Source organism: Erinaceus europaeus, chromosome 8, assembly GCF_950295315.1.
Source record: "Erinaceus europaeus chromosome 8, mEriEur2.1, whole genome shotgun sequence".
Classification (NCBI taxonomy): Eukaryota; Metazoa; Chordata; class Mammalia; order Eulipotyphla; family Erinaceidae; genus Erinaceus; species Erinaceus europaeus.
This window is the reverse complement of record NC_080169.1, coordinates 101,737,716-101,759,307: the sequence shown is the minus strand read 5'-3', so window position 1 is coordinate 101,759,307 and position 21,592 is coordinate 101,737,716. Positions and strand designations below refer to the sequence as shown.

General features: G+C 47.3%; 1 long non-coding RNA gene across 3 annotated transcripts in view; it reads left to right on the top strand.

Moving 5' to 3' along the window:
- Window positions 1-21,592, top strand: part of LOC132539935 (uncharacterized) — a 210,014-nt gene that overhangs the window by 166,731 nt on the left and 21,691 nt on the right. For all 3 annotated transcript variants that reach the window (XR_009551229.1, XR_009551228.1, XR_009551230.1), the window contains 2 exons: window positions 4,763-4,815; window positions 20,432-20,590. This is a non-coding gene — a long non-coding RNA (uncharacterized LOC132539935). The remainder of the gene's footprint in view (window positions 1-4,762; window positions 4,816-20,431; window positions 20,591-21,592) is intronic.

Below are 21,592 nucleotides of genomic sequence, written 5' to 3'. Positions count from 1 at the left end.
TAGTTTTTACAGATTTTTTTTTAAATTTCTGCAGAGAATACATTTACCTGAAGCCATGACTGAAAAATCTGCCTTGTTGAGGAAGTTTTCAAAAGGCTTTCATAAATTCTCATTCACCTACCATGTACCTGAACCAGCTGTGATGGGCTGTGATGCTGGAAGCAGACCCCAGAACACTGGAGCTGATTTACTCCCCCCTACTCCCAGTCCTCTGTGTTGTTATCTGTAGGATGGAAATTAAATGGAATTTAGGGTTGCAGGAGTCATTGGGCTGGGACTCTTAAGTAGTGCCATGGCTGTGTGTGTTTTCTGTTACTGCTGATGACTAACCTGGCTTAAAGAGGTTGGGTGATCTAAACTGGAGCAAATGATATCCTCAGGGAGAGGGCTAGAACTTGAACCCAGAGTCTTCTGACTGCCGTTGGTCTGCTGCCCTGCACGCATGAAGCCGCTTTCCTTCCTGCCTTATGGAAGGTGCCGGTGAAGAGTGCATATCTTCTCCATGTTGCACGGGAAGAATGGTTGTGGCGGGGTCTTACCTTATCGGGGAGCAGAGAAGTTGGTCCTGAAATAAGGAAAGGAACCCCCCCCAACACTCCCCAACGCTAGAAACTTGGACTGGAGTGATGTGTGCAGCATAGCAGATGACAGACAGGGAAACCTGTTTCATCACTGTAGTACAATCCCGTTCTAAATACGCAGGCTTGCAAATAACCCTTCGTGGTCCTCAAATGAATAGGAATTGTGCTGAATAGCAGCTTCCTCTGGGGCCACAGTCTGTATGCCTTTCCCCCAAGCGTGGATTTCGTGCTCTTCATTTCTCTTTTGATCTGCTCTACATCTTTGTCTTTCATTTTTATCCAGGGCAGGGAAGGTTTGGCCGGAAAAGCAGTCTTGGATTTGCAGTGCTAAGAATCAAACCCTCGGACTTGGGCATGTGCTCTATTTACTACATCGCTTCTTGGTCACTGATGTCTCTTTCTCAAACCTCTGCAGTGGTCATGCAGGACTTTTAGAGGGGTTTCTTGTAAAGCACAGTCTGAAACCCTCACCAGGGACACAAGAGCTTGTAGAACTTGAGGTGGCCTGTGTTCACTTGCCACCGAGGTGGAGGCACTGAGATAGCCTCGTAATTGAGCCCCTAGCTGTCAGTCCTCTAACCACTGCTTTTTTTTTCCCCACCAAGATTGGCATTAAAGGATGGTTTTTAAAAAATTGTCAATATTTAAACTCTCTCTCTCTATCTATCTATCTCGGATTCTTGTTCTTTTGACATTATACTTAATGTTTCCATTGATGGAAGGGCTTGTTGTCTTGGACATGAGAGCAGAAAGATAGTTGTGTGTGATTAGTTGGATTGAAATTCTTTTTTTCTTTTTTCTTTAGAACCAAGGGGGTATCACTGATGTGCCCTACTGGGTTCTCTCCCAGGTTCAATCTGTCTGCCTGCCTTGTATCTATGTATCTTTATAAGACAGTGATCCACAGAGAGCAAGTGAGCACAACATTGTCCATCCATGAAGGTTTGTTTCTTTGTTAATTAATCTCACTGTGGTGCTGGGGATTGGACCCAGGGCCTCACACATGCACAGTGGGCGCCCTATTGCTGCGCCCCACCTCCAAGGGGCCCTGCTTTAAGTTAACACCAGTTAACAGTACTACATCTTCAAGGTGATTCTATTTATTTCATGGAAAATGGCTTTATACTCTTGGCAAATACAAGTTTGGCAAAAAGCATCACTAGTGAAAATGTCTCAGTGTAAACCATAATCGCATTACAGTGTTTAAAACATATTCTCCAAGTGTGTCTTCAGTGGTGAAAAGTGAGGGATGTAGGAGTTTGGGGCCTGAGTAGCAAAAGTGTTTAGAACCAACAGCTCTCAGAGCTGTGCAGCAACCACATGCATGCAGTTTGTGTCATTGGGTTTTGTTCTCCAGTTCTCCTTAAGTAGAAGCTTGTGTTTTCCTCCTCTCTTTTGCATAAACAAACCCCTCCCCCACACCGTTCCCACCCAATATGGAAGCCTGTCTGCAGCCTGAAAAATAAAGGGCGGGTGTTTATATAAGCTCCTTTTTTTTTTTTTCTACAAAATTTCTGTTAACCTCAACAACAACAACAACAACAAAAGAGCCGTCGGGGGTAGGGTGGTAGCACAGGGGCTTAAGTGCACGTGGCGCAAAGTGCAAGGACCTGCATAGGGACCTGGGTTCAAGCCCCCAGCTCCCCACCTACAGGGGAGTCGCTTCACAAGTGTCTTTCTCTCCCCCTCTCTGTCTTCCCCTCCTCTCTCCATTTCTCTCTGTCCTATCCAACAACGAGCTACATCAACAACAATAATAACCACAACAAGGCTACAACAACTAGGGCAACAAAGGGGGGGGGGGGAATGGCCTCCGGGAGCAGTGGATTCATGGTGCAGGCACTGAGCCCCAGCAATAACCCTGGAGGCAAAAAACAAACAAACAAACAAGCAAAAAAACGAGCGGTCACCGTTTGTACTGTTTGAGGTAGATAGAAGCAATTGTTCTTACTCATTTTGCACGGTTTCTCAGACACCCCACTTCTTCTCCCAGTGTAAATGATCAGACTTGGCTTGACCCAAGAGAAATCCAAAAGGTCCCATTTTTATCCCTTCGTTTTCAAAAGGTGTGTTGGTGTGGAGGCCATGCGCTCACTCTCAATGTGGCTGGTGCTTACAGTTTTTCCGCCCCTGTCTCAGACAAGTCTGGAAAGACCTCATTTTCTTCTCAAACACACCCCCCCCACGGTTGACCCCCAGGGGGCTGTGCCCAGGCGAGAACATGATCTCCACACTGCAAAATTTGGAGAACAAATAAATAAAACTCAGTCTCTTTCCCTGAAGGGTTAATGCTCCAGCCAGCCTCAGATTGCTTCCCTTAAATCTTAAAATTACTTTTCTGGTCACGCGCACGGAAGGTCTAAGCATTTGTGAAATGTCTGTCTGTCTCTCTCTTTCTCTTTCTCTCTCCCTCTCTCCCTCCCCCTTTGTCCTGAAGCTGTTCTCTTTTGGCAGTCTTAATTACACAGGGGTTGAGAAACCAAATTAAAATTAGGCGTGGCTGGTAAACACTGATCACGTTGCATGCTGTTTGCCGTGCCTGTTAGTCACTTCTCCTCCGAGTGTAGCTTTCCTCCCTACTTTCTTCGTTGTCTTCTTTTTTTTAAAAGGAAATATTTTAAGCGCTTCTAGCAATACTTAGAGGAAGCGAGTGTCTATATGCTGGTGATCTGCCAACCACCTCGAGATGACAGGTGGAGAAGCTGCTGCAGCCCTCCCAGACTGATTTGGACATTTGCACCAGAGCAAAGGATTCCATGCAGGGTGTGGAGACCATAGGGGGTTAGTATCCGCAGAGAGTCAGAAGGGGAAATTGCTCATGGCGTGTCATCTCCTGCGCTGGTGATTCAGGGGGCTGTTATCAGGGGTCAGAATGGCACGTGGCAGCCATCCCTGGGGTTTCTGCTCCCCCCTCAGAGAAGACCAGGCTGTCTCCCTCCACCCCTCCAACGACAATTCTTTTGCAGTGAATCATTTCCAGAAATGAATAGCCACAGCCTTTTCTTCTTCTTTCTTTCTTTCTTTCTTTCTTTCTTTCTTTCTTCCTTTTTTTTTTTTTTTTCCTGGAAAGAAGGTTGTGAAATCCCATGTTTATTACGGCAGGTTTTCAGTTAGTGGTTTTATCAGACAAAATTTCTTAAGGTTAAAAACGAAACCTCCTCTTTAAAAAAGAAAGGAAGGAAGGAAGAAAGAAAAGAAAACCCTCTTCTTGATAGAGAAAGCAAAAGTTTGCTAGTCTTCTGCCAAAGAACTTCCCCCCGGGAATGCAGAAATATGTCTGTTGTATTTGCCTGGATGTGTGAGTTAGGGCGAGGATGGATTCATGGCCAGTAGCCGACGGTTTCTGATGCTGAAGGTAGCTAGCTACAAGAAATGGCCTGTCCGGTGAGTAGGTGATAGATGCCGAAGCACCGCCAAACCATGCTTCCGTGGAATCGTGGATTCAGAGGGCTGCTAGCAAGCCCTTGAGTACTTCTGCTTTATAGAGATTGATTGGTGGAACTGGGGGACCCACAGACAGACACCTGTGAAGCGTTCTTAAGAACACAGTCTACCTGAATAATCATTGTCAATTTTCGAACATGGCCATCCTTATGAAGAGGAAAAATGTTCTCCAGAAGGAAGCTGTTGGCAGAATATTTCTATAGAGCTGCAGTGACTGCTCTTCTACGCTTATTTTAAGCATCACTCCATGCTCTTTTGTGAATGGAAGAAAGAAATGACTGCATGGTCCCAGAGGAAAAAGTTATGCCAGCTCCTTTTAGGTGAAGGAACTTCATGGACTTACTATTTTAATTGGAAATCCTAACTAGCTTTACTTTCCCGCCCATTCTCACCCCTCCGAAATCCTCACACAGGGCAGTGATCTCGTCTGGTTGGGGAGCTAGGGGGGGGGGGTGGGCTGCCTCACCACAGGTTACTGCAATTTCAAAGGGTGAGGGACCAGTTACTGGAAACAGTGAGTCCAGCTGAAGGAATTGTTCCCTCTCCAGAGTGGAGAAGCCGTTTTGACCCACTGACTCACTCCATAGGAATTGAGAAAACAACCTAGTGTGGTTTTCATTGTTAGTCCTGGAGGAATCCAGAAGCTGTGTGTCTGTCTGCTCATAAGGCGAGCCTGGGGGAAGTAGCCCTACCACTTGCTCTCCCTGTCCTAATGGAATTCAATCCCTTGCTTCCAGGCCCCGGGCAGCCTGCGCTTGAGAGTCCTTTGTATGACTGGCCTACCACTCGGGTGAGTATGCGTGACAGCCGCTCTTGGTGGTCATGTTTGTCCTTACTTCAAATTCTCTAAATAGCTTTACACCCAGAGAAAAACATTATATAGAGATGATTGTTTTTCTTTGTACATCTATACCACATTGAATATTTCCCTGTGGAAAACACTGTTTTGATCACTGTTGTAAAAAAAAAAAAAGTTAGATTTTAATAGGAAAACAGTGCTGATTTTTGACATATTTATATGAGATCACTTTTCGTCATGTTGTTTAACACCAAGTATGAAAATTAACAGAATTTTGTGAGGAAAGGATAATTGGCTAGTGGTTAACGAAGGGCATATGTTTTCACTAGTAATGTAACGTTTATTTGCGGAGAAACTTCATATTCATGATGTTTGATTTTAAATCAGTGTTATCAAATAGCCAGTGTTATGAAAAGAGGACAAAGAAAGTACATGAAACCTGGATAAAGCTGAAACAGATTTGGAAGTGAGTGCATGATGCAAAAAGTATTGCCTGATATCTCTGTAAAATTCTATATAGGCTGCATTCCTCAAATCATACCCTTAAGTTATGCTCTTCATTTCTGCAAAAAGACGCCTAGTGTGTAATTAGTGTAGCATCCCTCACCCTCTTTGGAGCCAACTGAGAAAGTTGAATCAGGTGGGCTTGTGCTGTGCACTCAGCCTCTTTCTTGCTTTACGGCTGAGTGCAGTAGAATTGGCGCTCCCAGTCCTAGCCTTTTCAGGATGTTAGCGCAGGAGTCATGAATGATTTTGTCTCACTTGGACAGGTATTTGTCTAGATTGGGGGGGATGGCATTTTAGAGCATAGGAAAGCTTCTTCCATGTCCCCAGATTAAAGACACTAATTAGCCTTGGGCTGGCAAAGTAGCTCACTTGATAATGTGCTGATAGTGGGCTGCTTTGCCATGCGGCAAACCAAGTTCTAGCCCAGCCTCCATAGCACTGAAGGAAGGAAACTTCAGTGCTGTGGTCTTTTTCACTGCCTCTCTGCTTTCTCTGTCTCCATCTTTTAACGTCTCAAGAACTGCCTTGATTTAAGAGAGGGTTGTGCCACTCAAATCAAAAAGAATCCGTTCTCTGCGGTTGCTAGCTAGGAGGGCAAAGTCTGAGTATAGGAGGAAGAAAAGTGAGGGGGGGTGACAACAATGACAGGTGACTGATATTATATAAGTAAAGAGAATGACTGATATCAGAAGCTCGACAGACAACCCAGATTCCCTGTGCATCTAGCCATGTGTATCTGTAATGATATGTTGTGAATTCCAGTTACAGACCTCAAGTCTTGAACAGTCAGGGAGAGCTTTCCTTATATATGACTAAATCTCTTTCCTTTCTACTTGTATATGTTACCGACTTAGCTACAGCTGCCAAGTATCTGAACATCAGAAATATAACGTATAACAATGGTAACAAATTAGACCATGGTTCTACGTTAGTAGAAGTCTGATGGGGAGAGAGAGATACATATAAGATTGGTTAACTCCCAAGAATATAATATTTAAAGAACCTCCCCTTACTCTTTTCCCCATTAGTTGTGAGTTATTGCCACAAGGCTGTGTGGAGAAAATGAATTTTGGATATATTATAAAGGAGTATGACAGTGGATTAGAAAAAAAATAAGACTTGAATTACTGAGGCTCATTTTTTTAAATCCATTTTGAGTCATATTTGGGGGAAAAAAAAAAAAAAAGGTCAGTTGTGAGTAGTTGGCCCATGAGCAACAATACAGCTATACACCCTTTCTCAAAGGAGAAAGCAGTAAAGTGTTTTAGTCCAAAAAGGGTGAGAGGAGGTCTTGTCTGTAAGAAGTCACAGTCTAGTTTATGTACATATCCCTGGACTAGCACATATCCTACTTTCAGTGAATTGTTAGTTTTTAAATGACCTGTCCTATGTAGGAATGTTGGTAACACTTGTTGTGTGATAGTCTTCTTCAGTGGGAGTGAAAGAAGTAAAAGCAAAATGTAACTGTCTCCTTAATCATAGGAAAGACTGTCTCAATTTTGCCAAGATGATAAAATCCCTTGCCAAGAGATCTGTGGTTTGAGCTCTTTCAGGAATAGACTAGATAGCTCTATTTAATTATTCATCTGTTTTCTACTATTATTATTTATCACGGCTCTGCTCAGCTCTGGCTTATGGTGGTGCTGGGGGTTTCCTGGGACCTTGGTGCCTGAGACATAAAAATCTTTTCGTATAACTATGATGCTATCTCCTCAGTCAGTTTGCTCTGTTTTAGGTGGTAGAAACATTAAATTCATTCAACAAACACTGTGGGGCTGCTTTGTTACAGGCAGAATGGGGTTCAGAGATACAAGCACAGGTTGACAGAGAATGATGAGAACCGTGGTTATAAAGCCAGCATGCTGTGGGACCTTGTGACATGCAGCCATTGTTCATGAGGCTGTCTGGTGGAGGTCAGGTCTGAAGTCACCCCTGAAAGACAGGGAGTAGGTGTGCCTCTGATGGTTCAGGCAGAAGGAACAACGTAGCAGAGGCTCTGAGCCTCTGCTGTGAGGTGTGAAGAAAAGAACGAGGAGAGAAGATGAAGCTGGAGGAATCACCGAGCACTGAAGTCTAAGGCAGCAGTGCAGTGTTGCTCTGACACCCATTTAACAGAAAGCTCCCAAACGCTGCAGGGAGGAGAATGAGTGAGGGTGAGAGTGGTGGGTCAGGCCAGGCTAATGACGAGGACATGGTGAGTGAGGCCTCCTGAGAGATTAGTCAGGTGAGAAAACGGAAAAAGTGAAGTAAGGATAGCAAGGTGGCTTGGGTTACTAGGCAGTATCGCTCACTACGAAATGAAGTCTAAGAGGAAAAACAGGTTTGAGGGGAAGATAAGGCAGCAACTTTTGGATGCGGAGAGAGTGCCTATAGAACAGCTATGGATGTGGAACTTGTAAAGTAGGTTTACAGCCATCAAAAGTCACTACCTTCCCAGTGATCTTGACTTGTGTGGAGACATGTTTGAAAAGAAGCAGGTCTCACTCCATGTGTTCACGTTATGTTTTCTCAAGACTGTTACATTAAAAAAAAAAAAAAAAAAAAAAAACTCAACAAAGATATAGCCTAGTACATGGGGGGGGGGGAGTTTTTAAAAATCCCCTCCCAAGTTCTGTTACTACTTTTCCTTTTACTGTTTTCTTACAAAGAGGGAATAAAAAACAGAAGCAACAGCATTCTGTGTAGGCATTTTTTACGCATTTTTTTTTTTTTAGTGAACTATTTTCTCCATGTGCCTTAAAATACTTCAAAAAGGTTTTTCAAAGGTGTAATATATTCTCTGCTCTGGGAGAGTTCAGCTTGCATCCATTTTACACTGCAGTGACCTTTTACCACATGAATCTTGGACAGATTTTTTTTTTAATGACTTCCGTAGGATAGATTCTTTGCAGTGAATTTACTAGATCAAAGGAGCTGACCTTTTCAGATTCTTGATCCCTTTAGTCAAGTTTTTTTTTAAACAGTGTATGAAGGGCATCCCCCCGTATCTTTATCATTACTGAGCATTAGCTTTAAAAAGAATGCTTGGCAAGAATGTTAGGTTCAGTTCATTGCTTTGACAGCTCCTTAGTGAATTCTCAATCTGTCAAGCATGTGGTGGTTTTTAGTCACCCCCAGTAAAATTGGACATTTTAAGGTGCTTGCTTGCTTCTTCACTTGTTTTTTGTCTGTGTTCTGTCTTTCCACTGTCACCACTGTTCTGTTTGGGTATGATTATTTTAGTAATCAGTTTGTGGTCTCAATTGTGTGAGGAAGAGCAGGAGAGGTTCTAGGCTCTTTCCCAGCCTCTTTGATTTTTAATGTAGTTCATGATGTTTTCAGATATTGATGCTTCATTTTACTTAATTGAATAAAAATTTTTTTTTCTTTTCCTTTTGTGACTTCTGTTACCTTGGCCTTAGAATTTCTTCCTGCAGGACCAGGTGGTGGTACACCTGGTTGAGCACATGTATTACAATGCGCAAGGACCTGGGTTCGAGTCCCTGGTCCCCACCTGCAGGGGGAAAGCTTCGTGAATGGTGAAGCAGTGCTGCAGGAGTCTCTCTGTCTCTCTCCCTTTCTATCACCCTCTTGATTTCTGGCTGTCTCTATCCAATAAATAAAGAAAATAAAATTAAAAAAAAAGAATTTCTTCCTGCACTGACAGTAGAAAATGCTGATCTAATTTAATTTTTGTATGTATACTAAACTCATCCAACTAGAAGTACTGCATGAAGAAAGTGCACATGAATTTTTTTCATATAGTAAATCCCCTAATATGTCCACTGAGTCATGTCTTGTCCCCCCCCACCCCCCACCCATGAGTTTTTGGTACTTCCTTTATTTTCTATTTCAATAGCTTTTGCTCTTGCATCTTTCTGTAGGAGTCTATTAGTGTATTTTTGTTTGTTTGTTTTGCTTTTAATGTTAGTACCCAAATGAAGAATATGATAATACTTTCCCCCAACATTTTCTCAAGAAATCTCAAACACAGCAAAACAGAGTGAATTTTGCAAGGAGCTTTCACATACACAACAGCAAGATCTACAATTAATGCTTTGTCATTTCTTCCTACATCATCTCTTTATTCATATGATAATTTAAAACCTTCTGAATCATTATTTAAACTCAGAAGTGGAATGCCAAAGGCATTTTCTGTAATTCTGTTATTTCCTCTACTTTGTATGCTGGGTTTCTGGGAAATTTGTAGCCATTTACATTAGTTCTGTAAGATCATGAACAGTTTTATAGAGACCATGAGTAACTACTTTCCAGCATACATATTTGAGTTGTTTAATTTTATGAAGATGGTTTGATTTTTTTAAAAGGGATATGGTTTATAACTCATGTAAGCCATATTTGTTTTCTTAAGCTTAATCCCCTGTTAAGAGTCCCAAACTCTAATGCAGAACAGTTGTGTTTTCTTCTGCTGCCTGGAGCCAGAGAGGACATTTTTAAAAAGCATAAAAAGGTCGTTGGTAGGCACTGCGACATTTAAGGAACCTAAGCAGTGGGTGGGCCTTGGTGGAGCTGGCACAGGGGCTGCCCAGGCCACAGGGAGCTTGGCTAGAAGGCTTTTGCCCGGGTCCAGCTGCTTCTCTGAATGGCAACTGTCACAAGCTGCCATGGAGCCCTGAGCCCAAGGGGGCAGCCTGTCACCCTAAGTGGCCTTACTGATACTTGGCATGGGGCATCCCTGCTGCATGATGAGTGTGACCATGTTTAATTAAGGAAGTAATAATATCAAGGCTTATTTAAAGATCAGAGGGCTTATCTATGTCTCCCTGGCTTTGGGGATGAACACCCTGAATTCCTGTGGGCTCGGGGAGGGGATGCTGACACCCCAGCTAAGCCAGAGGAGCCATGTGCAGCCTACAGGGTTCACCACTAGGACTCACCATGGTGGTTTGTGCTCCCTCCACCCCCATCCTGAGCCGCAGTTACTTGTCTGTAAAATAAGGCAGTTTTATCAGATGAGGCATTATTTTTATTATTGTTGTTAATTATTGTCTTCAGATCTGTTGTTTGAACCTATAGCATTGAATGTAGGCCAGTCTTCACTCCTTTCTCAGAAAGCTGGCATGGTGTTTTTTTCTCTTCTTCCCTCTCTTCCTGCTGCTGCTGCTCCTCGCGCTCCCCCCTCTCCCTCCCCTTGGCTTCTCTGAAATTCTTTTCCAGGGTCTTATGACCACTGGTGACGTGGCCGAGACTGTGGAACTAGGGCTGGCGTTGCAGAGCCCGTGGTGTAGTGCCTGAGAGAGGAATGAGAGGGCATTCATTCCTGGGAAGGAGGAGAGGCCTGACTCACAGGAAGCCTCTGAGCTGACTAGCCTCTGACTGAGCCTCCTCCCTGAAGAAACACTCCCTCTGTGGTCCAGCGTCACCTTTGCTCCAAATTCTGCGTTCACAGTGAGCTGTGCTGTGGTATTTGAGAAGTCTGGCCAACAAATGCTTTGAAATTTAGGGCTAGCTAGGCTGGGAAGATCTGGCATAGCCCACAATACATGTTCTAGTGGCATCAGTATTCAGAAGAGGCTTCCTAACTTTAAGAAGCTGATCTTTCTAAAGAGAAAAGGAAATACCCAGAGTTTGGCTCCTGCTACTATTCCCTCTCACTTGAGTGTTGAGCACGAGTTGGCTTGTTGTCCTCCCACCCCTGCTGTTACCTCCATCCTTCTCCTCATGCCCCAGCACCAAGACACAGGCCATTAAAGCCCTTCAACTGCCAGCGCTACCCTGCACAAATACAAATGCTCAAGTACAGAGTTTATGTGACCAGTTTTTCCAGGAGCAAAGGAGGGTGGTTACAAAGCATGCCACCGACCTGTCATCTGCCTCATTCTTAAAATGGGAAAGAGACTGATGTGAGAATCTGTTCTCTCCAACCCTCATCACCACGGCGCACACAGGGCTTCTGAAGCACCTAGACCCATAGCAGGTGTGAAACTATCTCTTCCAGGCTAGATCTGCAGGAAAGGAGACACATAGCCATAACATGCTGCGGCGTGAGTGTTATGTCACTGCTCAGATCCCATCGTGGCAGCCCTGGGGATGCAGAGGAAGACATCCTTGCATGTATATTCATAAGCAGTGAGACTGTCTAACACATTAGCAAGGAAGACTAGAGGTGATTGAGGTACATCCTTAAGTCACATCTACGTTAGGATAATCTTTCTTTTGGGCTAGAGAGCCGACGTGGTTGAGTACACACATTTCCAAGTGCAAGAACCCAAGTTCAAGCCCCAGTCCCCACCTACAGGAGAGAAGTTTCACAAACAGTGGTGAAGCAGGGCTTCTAGTGTGTGTGTTTTCTCCTCTCCACCCACTTCCCCAGCCCCATATCTCCACCTCCCCTCTCAATTTCTCACTGTCTTATCAAAATATAAAGGGGGGTGGAGGCTGTCAGGAGCAGTGAATTTATAGTGCAATGACCAAACTCCAATAAGAAACCTGATTTCAGAGAGAGAGAGAGAGTACCTATAAAGCTAACTTGAAGTGGAGGGGGCCAGGCTGCAGTGCACCGGGTTAAGCAAGCACAAGGATCCCAGTTCAAGTCCATGGCTCTCCACCTGGGGGGGGGGGGTTGCTTCACAAGCGGTGAAGTAAGTCTGCAGGTGTCAAAAGAAAAAATGTGGGAGTTGAGCGGTAGCGCAGTGAGTTAAGCACAGGTGGCGCCAAGCACAAGGACTGGCATAAGGATACCGGTTCAAGCCCTGGCTCCCCACCTGCAGGGGAGTCGCTTCACAAGCAGTGAAGCAGGTCTGCAGGTGTCTTGTCTCTCTCTCCCCCTCTGTCTTTCCCATCTCTCTCCATTTCTCTCTGTTCTATCCCAACAATGACAACATCAACAACAACAATAACTACAATAAAACAACAAGAGCAACAAAAGGGAATGAATAACTAAATATTTAAAATATCTATATAGATAGTTTGAAGCAAAAGCTTTAATGACATAAGATAATAGTAATGCTCTCGGGTTAAAAGTAGCTAACAGAGGGCAAGGAAACGGTGTCCTATTAATGCATAGCTCATCATGGGCATTTCTCCATATGCCATTTTTAATGTACTGATTTAATGGAGAGTTTTCTCATGGGAAGCTTCAGTGTCACCACTATGATTGTACCCGTGACCTGACGGGGACGCATCATGACTCCAAACCCCTGCACTTAATATTTCCTGTGACCTCAGAGCTCTGGTGGGTCAATCTTAACAAATGGGGAATAATTATTTTTGTGTTCATGCCCCTTGTTTCTCATTCCTGTAAACTATTGATGAGAACAGATGTGTTCCAATATAGGTGGAAGAGATTAGAAACAGTAGCAACAACAGTAATTAACACTGTTAGCTGAGTATCAAAAGGTAGGCGCTATGCCCAGGACACAGCCAGTAAGTGGAGGAGCTAGGATTCAAAGCCTAGTATCCCGCACCCTAAGCCCTGCTCTTTATTTGTCTATCCCCTGCCGTATTCCCAGGTGACTCATGTTTGGGAGGCATTGGCAGCCCTTGAAGCCTCCTGATTTCATTGAACCAGTCCTCCTTTGCAGTGGTTGACTGGGTCAGGGAAGTGTGAATGCAGCCTCCACGGTAGTGTGCAGTACACACACACACACACACACACACACACACACACACACACACACACACACACACACACACACACACACACACACACCCTACTCCCCTACCTGTCGCAACCCCTTTGTTCAGGACCCCTGAGTAGAGATTTTCATAGTGATGCACATTACCAGCACCACCCACAACTCCAGCAAATGTTGGTCTCATGAAAGCGTGTACAAGAAAGGCAAATAGTGGATGGAGGAGACAACATAACGGTTCTGCAAAAGACTTTCCTGCCTGAGGCTCTGAGGCCCTGTGTTCAATCCCTAGAACCACAGTGAGCCAGAGCTGAGCAGCCCTCTGGTCTCCATTTCTCTCTTTCCTTCCCTCCCTCCCCCTCTCTCATTTCAATAAAATAAAAGTAAGTAACAAAGCATGAAACAGAAAAGCAACTGGCATGACTCAGGTGAAATCCCCTTCCTTCTCTCTTCCTCTTTTCCTGTCTGCCTTCCCTCCCTCTTTGCTTCCATTATCAGAGATGCAGAGAAGGTCTTCAGTGCCGTGGCTGCAGTCAGTTCAGGCCCCACCATTGAAGTGCAGCGTCGAGGCCTGAAGCCCATTGTCTTAGGGTCCATTACTATTGCTTAGTTGACTGCATAATGCTTCTCCAAGGGAAAGCTGGTTTCCACTGAAGTGGCACAGAGACATTTTCTGTCTGGACTCTTCTCTTGGCACCCCCCCCTTCTCACCCTTCTCACTCAATGGACCTGGCCCAACCAAATAGAGCCAGTCATGTTTGCCTCTACATGAAAACTCTTGCCTTCTCTCCTCCAAGCAGCCTTCCCTGACTGCTTAGGACAGGGTGAAGTGTTCTGCATGCTTCCACAGTACCTATTGCTTTTCTCTTTGTGCACAGCATTCCAGGCTCTTTAAAAAAAAAATTATATATGACAGAGAAGAGAAAATAGAGGGAGAACCCAACAGTCAAATAGATCTGCAGCGCTGCTTCACCACGCATGAAGTCCCCCCACCCCCTCAAGGTCAAGAGTTAGGGCTTGAACCTGTATCTTTCTCTGAACATTGTAGCATGCATGCTCAACTGGGTGCGCCACTGCCTGGTCTGCATTCCGGGTTCTGACATTCTGTTTTTTTCTCTTCTCTGACTTGCACTGGCCCGCCAAAAGCCAGGGGTTGGTGGTGTTTACTTTTTGGCTAAGCGGTATAACAGAGAAGGCAGTGCCAGGCCCAGGGCAGGCACTCAGCCGTGTTTTAGTGAGAGAAAGAAATGGTGTTCTTGGTGACACTGCACAGGTTGGCATCTGGGCTGTAGGGTGTGTATGGTGCTTCTGTGTACGTTAACCTTCCTGGGTCCTCACACCAAGGCCAGGAAGTAAGGTGCACAGGCAGGGCCCGTCAGCGAGCCATAAAGGCCTTGACTAGGTTTTCTGACCCCAGGCTAACATCCCATGCACATGTCCCAAGGCAAGTCGGTGAAATGGTTACTAGAGACAGTAAGGAAAGTGGTGTGTCATTCTTGCCCCAACCAACTAGATGCAAAGGGGAACCTAACTCTCCCTCTCCCCCTCCCTCCACAGCACCCTCCTACCCCCCACCCCCCAAGTTTCCAAAGAAAGCCTTGCACCGACTTGCGAGGGAGCTGGTCCAAGTTTCAAGGTGTTGACGGTGAAACGTTCCTACCCAAGGCAGGCAGGCAGGCAGGCAGGCAGGCTGCTGCCTTTTTTGGTGGGTGAGGGGACTAGGACTTTAGGAAAACTAGAGTTGTGGGGAGCTCAGGGCACATCCTCAAGCAGGGTGGTCTCTGGGCACACATGCCCAGAAGAGAGCTGGCATGGTTGGCACCTGGGAGGCTGTGGAAAGCTCACTGGCCAAGGCTGCTGTGGAGTCAAACAGCGGAGCAGCTCTCAACAGACTGGGTGTTCTCCATAGGCCTGCAGGGGAGCAGGGCGGAAGCAAGTGAGCTGGCGGGGTTTCTGGACACACTGAGCCAGGTGGGAAAGGCTAAGCAACTTACCCACACAAGCAGAGAGCCAGGTGAGGGAGGCAGCACAGTCAGAGCAAGAGGCCAGGGGCTTGGGACAGCCTTTCCTGAACCTGACATTAGGAAGCCCACATTCAACCCCTGCTCAGCTCAGCTCAGCTCAGCCCAGCCTGGTGGCAACAGGTGTCACAGGAAAGTGTTCTTTTTGATTGTTTGTTTCATTTTTTCATTTGTGATTAATAGTGGGTTTAAAGATTGTAAGATTACAGTGTATGTAGTTGCACACCTCACCCACCACCAAGCTCTGTGTTACCACCCACAAAGGGAATCAGTCTGAATTGCACAGCGATGAGTTTGCTCACCATAATAAGATACTAGCTCGGGCTGACAACTCCTTCCAGAGATTGGGGCTGCAGGTACTATCTTTCACAGTAAGAGGTTGTATCACCACTTAGGGTATTGTGTGGGGAGAGGCCAGGGTCAGGACAGAAACGGACCTTCGACAGGACATACAGAAGTCAGTGGGGCCAGTGTAGGCTACTACCATTGTGTAGCCATCCAACAAACAAGTGTTTTTGTTGTTGTTGTTGTTGTTTGCCTCATTGCTGGGGCTCAGTGCCTGCACCACGAATCCACTGCTCCTTGAGGCCATCTTTTTCCCTCTTTTGTTGCCCTTGTTGTTGTAGCCTTGTTGTGGTTATCGTTGTTGTTGATGTCGTTCGTTGTTGGATAGGACAGAGAGAAATGGAGAGAGATGGGGAAGACAGAGGGGGAGAGAAAAACACCGAAGACCTGCTTCACTGCCTGTGAAGCGACTCCCCTGCAGGTGGGGAGCCGGGGGCTTGAACAAGGATCCTTACACCGGTCCACTAACCACCCGACCCCCCCCCAAATAAATGTTTTTTATCTTTACTTTGAAAATAATGACATACCTCTTTGTAATGCAGACCCTGGAGCTGAACCCAGGACCTTAAATTAAGCATGTGTAATACACTGAGCCACTTCCCTGGTCTGATTTTTATTCTATAGTTTTGATTTAGGGAAGGGAGATAAAGGGAGAGACACTAATCCACCACTCCACCATCTGTGGGCTTCCCTTGGGGCTTCCTGTGGTGCTCCCATGCGGTGCCGTGGCTTCAGCCTGGGGTCTCATGCCTGGTGAGTCATGTGTTTTACCTGCTGAGCTATCTCCTGGCCTGTTTACTTAATAAGAAAGAGATGGAACTGATCATAAACTGTGCTAAGGATTGACCCTGGGGGCCCCCTTGCGTGCAAGTTCTGTGCTCTCCCTGCGGGGCCCTCACAACAAACACTCCTGAGTATTCTGTGAGGAGGGCGTCTCCATTCTAGTAGGACCGCAGCACATGCACAGAGCAGCAGTGCAGTGGCAGCCAGGTCCCGTGCTCTGTAAGGCAGGATGCTTCCGGATGAAGGGGGAGAGGGGCCTTAACCTCCAGTTGCCTCCTAGAGGAGGACCCAGAGCATAATGAGATTGGCCATTGAGGATGGAGAAGGCAGGGGTGGCTCAGGTAGAGGGGGAGAAGCGAGCAGGTGTGGCCGGCCACTCAAGGGCCTTCCGTGCAGCGGGTTTCTGCTGTGAGTGTTCCCATCTCAGATATCACCTGGTAAGCCCTGGAAGTGTCCCCAGCCCAGGGTGGCCCCCAGGGACTGCCTGCCACTCCCTGTGCCCATTAATGCCATCGGTCACAGAGCATAAACAGTACGTAATGGAAGCCAGTTACAGGGAATTTGAAACCAGTCATCATTTCAGGTGCTAAAAAAGTATAAAAAGTGTGCCCAGGGGACTGTAAACTTTGAGCAGAACTGGTTTTAAAACCGGAAGCTCTGGCTGGCTCCATGGTGACCACATGCGCAGGCATCACCAGCTGAAGGGTCACTGGCAAGGGGATTATAAACAGAACTCTCAGAGCCAGAAAGTGGCTCACCTGGTAGGGCACATGCCCTGTTGTGCGTGAGGCTCTGGGTTTGAGCCCCAACTCCCCAGAGGAGCTTTGTGGTGGCTGGAGCAGTGCTTTGGTGCCACCTCTCTCCTCAGAAGAAATAGTGAGTGAAAATTGCACTGGGGCACTGCTGCACCTACCAGGGCCCTCAGGATCATCCAAGCACGCAATTAAAAAAAAAAAAAAAGAAAAAAGAAAATTCTTGGGAGTTGGGAGTTGGGTGGTGGTGCAGTGGCTTAAGCGCATGTGGCGCAAAGCACAAGGACCGGCGTAAGGATCCCAGTTCGAGCCCCCGGCTCCCCACCTGCAGGGGAGTCGCTTCACAGGCGGTGAAGCAGGTCTGCAGGTGTCTATCTTTCTCTCCCCCTCTCTGTCTCCCCTTCCTCTCTCCATTTCTCTCTGTCCTATCCACCAACAATGGCATCAATAACCACAACAATGTTAAACAACAAGGGCAACAAAAGGGAAAATAAATAAATATTTAAAAAATTTAAAAAAAAGAAAATTATTTTAAATTCTTGAAAGTTCATTCTGAAATCCATGTGATAGGCTCCTTGGAGTTCTGGGCACCATTGAAGAGGCTGTTTTCTTCAGGGAGTGGGGGTGGGAGGGCTGTCATCAGACCCCCCCCCTCGTATAAGGGCTTCAAGTTTGGAGGGTCCTGAGCTTTCACGCCCCTCGACTCTCACCTGCCTCTCCTGTGTCCCCTTGTGCTTCCTGTGACTTGGGGTGGCCTGGGTGGGGGACTGGCCTCCCACAACCAGCACAGGTCACGCCCCTCAGTGTGCTCTGGAGCCTCTCTTCCTTTCAGAAGTGAACTTTGAACTTGGGCAGGCGGGTGGGGCGGAGGAGGAAGAGAGCAGTAAAATGAGCAGAAGCGCTGGGTAAACACCGCAGCCCTGATCCTTCTCCTTTACTGCCTGTAGGGACAGGTGGGTGAGGGCAAGCTGCTGGCAGGAAAGGCCGCTTTTCTCAAGCTCCGGGGTTACGAAACAACAGAGTGTCTTTGAAGCTGCAGGAAGGGGTCACCCAGGCGGAGTCTGTAGATCTTAACTTGCTTTGGCATCATTAGCAGGACTTTTCTGTGTCATCCTGTAGCCAGCTGTAGCTCTGTAGTGACCTTTGCTGCCAGCCTGTAAAATAATAAGTAAACATTAAGGTTCTGCTGAGAATGTCTTCTAGCACTGCTTTCAGAAGCAGTGGTCCCCCACAGTTGTTTTGGGGGGTACAAGGTCACACCCCAGCCTACAGTCCTGTGAGGAAGCAGAATCACTGTGTGTTCCTTCCAGCCTCCTTATGCCACCGCCGTGGTGCTCCGCAGTGATCTCACGCGTTCCCTGGACCCGCCCGTGCTGAGTTTGCGTCTGGGACAGTGACCAGATGGGGGGAAAAAAAGAGAGAAGTGAAAGATATTTTTAGTTTTGTCAGGGCTGCTCTGGAACATGGCTGCCTTCCCCCCCTCCCCCAACCATGCCCCAAGTCGGCCTTCTGGCAGGGGACTTGGTGCTTGAGCTCACTCCCTGGGTAAAAAAAAGAGTGTGAGGCTTCTGAAGAATATCCATGAAGCCGCCCCCCCCTCCCCGTACTGGTTGGAAGGAAGAGCAGAAAGACTCAGAAACCCATGCTAGTGGCTTGGCTTTTCCGGACTCCTGAAATGTGTGAGTACAGTGCCCAGGGCCTCTCTGGGAGGGCTTCGTGGTCCCCAGGGCTGGTCCTTCCACTCTGAAGTGTGGTTTCCCTTGGAAGTCTGGACCTGAGATCACAGGCGGCCCAGGTGATTGAGCACATACACAAGTTGTGCTGTTTAGAGAACAGGGCCTCTGCACTCAGGCTCATAGCTGCAGGCTACACCCCCAGCAGTGTGGGTGATAATCAGCCCAGCGCCCCCACCAGGGTAGAGTGAGAGGAGGGAGGAGAGGAAGGAACCCTTCCCCTTCCAGGCAATGGGAAGCTTTTGTATGTGGCGAGTGTGAGTGGCTCTCGGTAAACTTCTGTCTGCATGGCCAGTCCTGACTTGGGTCTGTCCTGAACCTGATGCTGAAAAGCAGAGGGGATGGCCTGAGAGTGGAGGGTATGGAGTCTGTTCTCCCTCCTCTCCCCAACCCTCTCCACTGATGCACTCCACTCGCGGGTGCTAGCTACTCTGGCTGTCCTGGGTCTCCCCCGTCCAGTGCTTGGTGTGACACAGGGAACGCACAAGCTCCAAAGGCAGGCTATCTGGCCTGAAGCCCAGCCCTGCCACACATTAGTGCCTCTGGGCCTCAGTTTCCTCATCTGTAAAGGGGGAGGGGGAGCAGTGGTGAGTCTTGAAAGGATTAGTTATTAATACATAGTTGCCTACAGGGCAGTTTGCCTCCGAAGGAGCAGAGAGCTGCATTCCAGGTGATGGGATGCTTCCTCCTACCTCCTCAGCCTGCTCCTCCACACAGGAGAACCACCCAGGCAGCCAGGAAGGGTAGGGGGCAATAGAGGGGCCAGGTTGGCACCTCCAGCAGTGTGCCCAGCCTCCTCCCTGACGCTGAGACAGCAGCCCCCCTGTGTGAGCAGATGTTCCAGGCCTCTCACATGGAACTGACCACCCTGGTGAGTCCCTGTGGGAACGGGGCTTTCTCAGGCTGCCGTAGCTGACTGGGATTGTGCCCCGAAAACAATATTCTGATAAGGTCGCTGTCAAGCTGGGCCACTGGGCACAATCCCCTCACTAGTTGGTTCTCCATGATGATGCTTTTCCTTCTTGCCTAAGGCTGCTTCTGAGACTCCTGTGAGGGCTCCACTGGCTGGAGAACTTTGCAGAATTTGACTCAGTGGTTGTGCCCTGTGTGGTGGAGAAGCCCCCTTTTCCTAAGCTGGGGTGGCTCTACCTGCTGAGAGTCTCCTGTAAGAAATTCCATCTCTTTAAAGACTGCCCCGGCCTCGGCCCTGCTAGAGACCAAGGGCTCAGCGGGCAGCTTCGTATCTTGGTGTGGGTGGGAACTATGGGCTGGCAGGCTGGGCAAGAACAGATCAGATTGTGCTTACAGTCTCCTCAGTGACTAACCTGAGCTTTTGTCACCATTCGTAGGTGAGGAGAGAACCACCCTAAAGAGGTGGCATCTTAAAATCAGTTTTGCACTGAAACTGAATTATGAAATAGTAAAGAATTGATGACTTGGAATTATTTTTCCAAAAATACAAAACAAACCTTTCCAAATCCTGCCACTTTAGTGGTGCTCAGTCCCCAGAGACTCAGTGTCCTCCCCCCCTCCCCCCATTTACTTATATTTTTTGTAAGCAAGCTTAGCAGTGGAATTGTCTGTGTAAGCCTGCCACCTTGTGGCCAGAGAATAGGCACTGCATGTGGAGCCTGTTCCTCTAGGAAATAAATTGATTTTAGTCTTTTACAAAGGCTGTTCTCAGTTACCCTCTCGTCACATATATCATGCCATCTCCAGGCATTAACCATTATGTTTTAGCATCTGTCTAATCTGTAGTTCAACTTTTCTTTGATACCTTAGTCGCCACCTTCCAATAAGCAATTCTACTTAGCCTCCAGACAGGTCTTTGTAAGCTGTAAATCTGTCTTTCGCTCCCATCCAGTCTGTAACAACTCCTCCTCCTCTCCCAGTTCTAGCACTTCTCTCAGAAGCTCTGTGACCCCAGGTCACATTTCTGCACGTGTCTTTGTCGTCACTTCCTTGACTGTTTGACCTACTAGTACCTGCTCCTTCTTAAACTTCATCTCAGATGTCACCTTCTCCAGGAAGCCCTCCGTGCTGTAACAGCAGTGAGTATAAAAATATGATGTGGGGGTGGGTAAGGGAGTGGACTTAATATGCTGCTTGATAACCAGGTGCTTTGTGTAACTTTGTGTAACTTTGTATTGAAGCTTTATAATATCATCGTCAGGTGATTTCTCTCTCCGCCCCTGTGATTTAAGCTACCTGCAAGTAATGACTTCTACCCATGTCCCACTTTGTACTGGCACAGTGTCTGGCCCGTAAAAGTCACTCTCTGATTATTTGAAGGAAGGACAAAGGCAAGCAAAGAACTGAATTTCTAGATTTTCCCTCTCAGGTAGGAGCTGCTAGCTCAGGGAAAGATCTCGGTGAAACTCAAGTGGCTCGGAGAATGTCAGAAGGCCGGGAAAGCCCAGCCCCTCCCTGCCGCTCCAGCCCCATTCAGCCCATCCCACTGCGTTTCAGTTGAGATCTGGTTTATGGTCTGAGGTGGTGACCTTTCACTCGGAATCATCAAAGGGGAGATACTGTTCTGTGCCCACTGGGACTCAGTGGGGGTGGGGAAGTGCAGGTGACTGTAAAGAACAAGACAGCAGAAATGCACTGACCACAAAGGGAAGTGCATGGGTCACTGCCAAAGAAAGGGCCGGGGAACGTGGTCACGAGCAAGCAAGGTGATGCAGGTGAGAGTGCCCCTGAGTCCAGGCAGCCTGGCTGTCTCCCTCTGCCCTTGGACTTGTGGCCATGCCATTCTACTCCAGACACCGCAGGTACCAGCTAGCCCCGCAGGCCTCCACAAGAAGGCTAGCGCCCTCCCTGCCTTTGAAGTCCAAGCTGCACTCTTGCAGCAGAGAACCCTGGGCCGTGCACTTCATGTACACGTTCCCCCGAAACATTTCTCTCCTCCCAGATCCCCTGCCTGGTCTTGACCTATCCTTCCGATGAAAGCATGGCTCTGCCTTCAACACTCAGCTAAACGTGCCAGGGAAGCCACCTCTGAACAGGTGACCTCTCTGTGGAGTCAGCCTCCGTATAGCCTCACTCAGCTG